The following is a 5,338-nucleotide window of genomic DNA, read 5'->3' on the forward strand; positions in this document are numbered from 1 at the left end:
GATCTGGAGGGATCTGTTTTTGTTTTGCTGATCTTTTAGAGCTGTTTTATGGATTTTTTATCGGAATGTTGGCTGCGTGATTGCTAGGATCATTGGTATGGAGGTTCGGTCTGGCAAACTTGGGATGACCAGATTTTCTGTTGCTTCCCATTTTGTTTTGCTGTGTGTGGAGTATGGGGTTAGTTCTAGTTAGTTTTTGGTTTATATTATCCGGTATACTTATTCCTTCAAAGGTGGTGATACTCTGAATTTTTTGTGGCTTGTGTCTGGTTCCTTCATATTACATGCCATGAGAATTTTGCTTCAACTCCTGCCTACTGCTCACCGTTTCGGGTCTTCTTCTGGCATTTCTGCTCTGGGTGGGATCTGGTTGCAGTTACTGCATTGGAGCGTTGGCTCCTTACTTAATCTTAATGAGGTTATTGCTGTTAGCTTCAGGGAAGTTTTACTACCGTTATATCCTTTACCACATGTGTTATGTAAGAATATGCATCTCTTATTTCACTACTCCTGTCACCTAATTTACTTTTGTTGGAGGTTCATTTTTGTGCAGAACGGCTGCCAAGACTTGGGGTGTCACAAAGGTTGCAGAGGGAGTTTCTCCACCGTTTTTTGGATCTTTCGGAAGGTGAATTACAATTTTTTGCAGGAAGTACGTGCTGACCGTTTTAATTTCCTTCTTCCTTTTTTGGTTGCTTTCTTATTATAGCACTAGATTGTTATTAGGCTTTTTTGTATATCTTAGTACTAGGAACCACTGGCTCTCAGGTTTTATTTTGATTTCTTTTGTAGCTCTTAAGAGCATTAGTGAGCTGGAGGTTCCTTTTAAGGACTTTGTAACCGATTTTTTTATATTAACGCGTAGGCCCCTCTGTGAGTTTTAACAAAAAAAAAAAGAATAATATTATGATATTTCTTGGGCTTCAAGCACACATTATTAGGTGATATATATAGTGTTTCTAATTATATTAAAAATATTTAAACTATATGAAATGGTGGTACAAAGCACAATCACTTCAATGAAATAGCTACCATGGAGATGATGACATGTTCCATTGAACTAGCTTTGAGCATTTATAACTTGAACACATGAAGATGTTCAATTCAATAGGTTTAAGGATGCAAAGTGAAGATTCATTATTTAACAATCTACTGAGGGGTTGTTTGGTATGCAGGATTAGTAGGGTAAAGTAATATAATTACCTGCATTTCTTAAATTCGGGTGTTTGATTATTTTGTAGCGGAACATAAGAAAGTCGTCCGATGCATTAGTCGTGTAGTAGCGGAGGCCAATCCTGCGATTTCCAAATCCGCTCAATTTGAGCGGGTTACAAATTCTCTCGCGCGATAACCAGCCTCGCGCGATGATGTCGCGGAAGCTGAGCGTTTAAGTTCCCTCTTCTTCTCCGTTCTTCCCACTCTCTTGCCGGCTCTCTAGTCCGAAATCCCCAACAGTTGTTGTCTTCCCTATCTAGAAGCCGAAGACGCCTCTCCGCTCGCCTTTTCCTCTCGCCCTCCTCTTCCACCACTTCCAATAGCGACATGAAGCAGCTCCCGATTCTTCTCTACTACCATGGCGGCGCCTTCTGTGTCATGAGCTCCGCCTCCGCCGTCTACCACAACTACCTCAACTCCCTCGCTGCCAAGGCCGACGTCCTTACTGTGTCAGTTAACTACCGCCTCGCACCCAAGAACCCGCTCCCTGCTGCCTATGACGACTCTTGGGAGGCGCTTCGCTGGGTAGTTGACGGCACAGATCCTTGGTTGTCGGATTTCGAGAATTTGGGCAACATTATTCTAGCAGGCAACAGCGCCGGGGGAAACATTTCGCACAACTTGGGTTTGAAGCTTGGAAGTGCTGGGATGAAGGTGGAGGGGCTGGTTTTGATACATTCTTCTGGTTCTCAAGTTTATGCTGTTTGCGTCATATATCCATGTAAGAAGAGCGTAGAAAGCTATGAAACATATGGGATTAACAGAGTTACTAAATCTCTTCAACTATCAAATAAAAAAATGTCTACTTGATTTTATCGGTCAAATTAAAATGTTTCTCAATCTATTATATATCTTTGTTTAATTTGAATCATTTGGCTTTCAGTTGTTTAAGATTTTGGAAAGTGATAGGGATAAACGGTCGTATTTTGATGAGATCTCCGGCGATCTCCGGTCAGTCCATAAGGTGGGTGAGTAGGAATGGTGAAGGATGGGAGTTCCATTTAAGAGAAGTGGAGAATTATCTCAGGAAGGGGAAGATGATTGTTTATTAATTAATTCCTTTTGATCTAATGATTTACCAACCACTGATTTAGTATATCTTTACTCGTAACAAGATGATTGCAAGTGTTCTTCATTATATATTCTGAACCATCTATTAAATAAGAATGAGCGTGCCCCCCACTCCAAATAACTAAATTAATCAAAGTTAGATGCTGAAATGGTTTTTTAATCTATTTCTGAAGTAGCTGCTGTGATTGAATGGGTTATAATTTCCTCGGGTCTTCTTATATTTCATTGTTGCTTAAATCATTTTTTTATTGTAAAGGAAGATTCATAATTGATGGTGTTTGTTCATCTATTTTATTCTTTTTTAGTGTATGTTGCTGAAGGTAACATGAAAGTTATAAACTACTGAACTTTATACTTTGCCACAATTAGGATTTGGTTATCTTTTACCTCTTATCGATTCTGGACTTCATCATATTATTTCTGGAGTGAGTAGCGACAGCTGTTTAATTCTGCTTTCAATGGAAACATTTAAGCTACATAAACATACGATGTTGTAAAGAGATTTTTTTAGATTTGCGGAAGATATTGACTTGACATGTAATATTTCTAAATTAAGCAAGTTTGAACATTTGATCAAGTGAGCTAACTCGTTTTGACATGTGATATTTTTAAATTAAGCAAGTTTATCACAATGTTGGTAAATTCTTTGATGCAATTGATTTAAGTATTTTAGAGCTAAAAGTGTCTTGCTCTTCCATCCATAAGAAACTGGTAAGGGCATGTTCTCAAGTTGCAGAGTTGATTCAGGAGATAGCAGTTTCTACATAAATTATTGCTATAATGCATGCAGGGGGGACCAATATGACGAAGAGCATAACTCTGTTTTTTGAGTTCTTTTGAAAGCAGTGGAGGGAAATCATCCTTGCCAAAACTACAAGACGGAAATTCTATTATTTTATAGTGCTCCTCATCTTCTTGCGTATTAAATCTATTTGCCTTCTTCATTGCATAGATATATGATCAATTATACGCTGATAAGAAGACTGGTGTTCCTATCCTTGCAGACAGTTTAATCTGGTTTATAACATGTGTATGTACAATATAGTTCTTGTTCAATGACAAATGGTATATAACTAATACAATCTAAAAATGATCATTTCTTTTTATTTTGCTTTTAATTTAATCTTCATTATTTCATATCCATAAGCATTTCATCTCATGCACAAAGCAGTGAAAAAGTATGGATAAGCAACCTTATAAATTTAGGGTTATCTTTTGATACTAAAATAAAATTCTTGGTAACTTTGTACTTATCTTTTTATAAAATAGTATTTCATCTTTTTTAGTAGTTGCAGCTGGCTCCAAATGTATTCATACTGCTTCTGAAAAATATTTATCATATTTTCTGTACGGGAGAATGAATTTGTCACAAACAGTGATGAACGGTAATTCAAAGCCCAAGAGGAAAATTTTTTTATGGATCTTAAAACCTGAGTGGATAACTGGATTGCTTATTATCTTTTGTTTTTTAATTGTACTTTTTTTGTTAATGTTGTTTACATGTTATGAATGAGAATCATGTAATTTATTGATTGTTAATCCAAAACAATTTCTTTTTATCGCTAAATTTAAGAAAGAAATCAGTTTAAAAATTTTATTTTCAGCAAATTATTTTGTAAAAACATTAATTTAAAAATAAAATTTTAAAATTTTAAATAAATTTAAAATTAAATTTCTCTCTATCACAAATATATTTTCGTCTATTGCAGCATATTGCTAAATTAATACACAAAAAAAAATTTATATCTTATAATAAAAACAAATTATAATAAGATCGTGCAATAAATGAGTAGATTGATTTTATTTTATAACATCAAATACAATTAATTATTATAAATATATTGCTTTTATAAATACACTAGTTTTAATAATAAAATAAATTATTAAAAAAAAATGCTTTTACTTTACTCTGGATAAACCTAACCAAACAAAGGAAACAATTCTCGTGCGTTTATTTTGCAGACAACCAAACAGGCTCAAAGTATTCGGAATGCACTACATTTACTTTACACTGCATTTACTTTACACTGCATTTTCTTTTCAGGCAACCAAACAGCCCCGAGTGTTTTTAGCATCAATTCAATGAAATTAGTTTAGTAAAATGTATCAATGTTTGAATGATGATTAATAAAACTTTAAAACGAATTTTGATTGAGCTAAAAATAATCTTATTTATGTAGCTGTATTATTATAGATTTATCTACAAATTTTAGGGTTTTATTTGGATTAATTTTTTATTTAGTTAATGTATTAATGCATTTTATTTACATATAATATAATTATTAATATCATGTCAAAAAAAATTGTTCATCTTAGAATTAAGTACCAATATTATTTTAAAATGTATGTGAGCATAAGCTTCATACTTAGATCAGCTTATGCTCACATACATTTCAAAATAATATTGGTACTTAATTCTAAGATGAGCAAATTTTTTTGGCATGATATTAATAATTATATTATATGTAAATAAAATGCATTAATACATTAACTAAATAAAAAATTAATCCAAATAAAACCCTAAAATTTGTAGATAAATCTATAATAATACAGCTACATAAATAAGATTATTTTTAGCTCAATCAAAATTCATTTTAAAGTTTTATTAATCATCATTCAAACATTGATACATTTTACTCAACTAATTTCATTGAATTGATGCTAAAAACACTCGGGGCTGTTTGGTTGCCTGAAAAGAAAATGCAGTGTAAAGTAAATGTAATGTAAAGTAAATGTAGTGCATTCCGAATACTTTGAGCCTGTTGGTTGTCTACAAAATAAACGCACGAGAATTATTTCCTTTGTTTGGTTAGGTTTATCCAGAGTAACGTAAAAGCATTTTTTTTAATAATTTATTTTATTATTAAAACTAGTGTATTTATAAAAGCAATATATTTATAATAATTAATTGTATTTGATGTTATAAAATAAAATCAATCTACTCATTTATTGCACGATCTTATTATAATTTGTTTTTATTATAAGATATAAATTTTTTTTGTGTATTAATTTAGCAATATGCTGCAATAGACGAAAATATATTTGTGATAGA

Source organism: Dendrobium catenatum, unplaced genomic scaffold (genome assembly GCF_001605985.2).
Source record: "Dendrobium catenatum unplaced genomic scaffold, ASM160598v2 fragScaff_scaffold_1342, whole genome shotgun sequence".
In the NCBI taxonomy this organism is placed as follows: Eukaryota; Viridiplantae; Streptophyta; class Magnoliopsida; order Asparagales; family Orchidaceae; genus Dendrobium; species Dendrobium catenatum.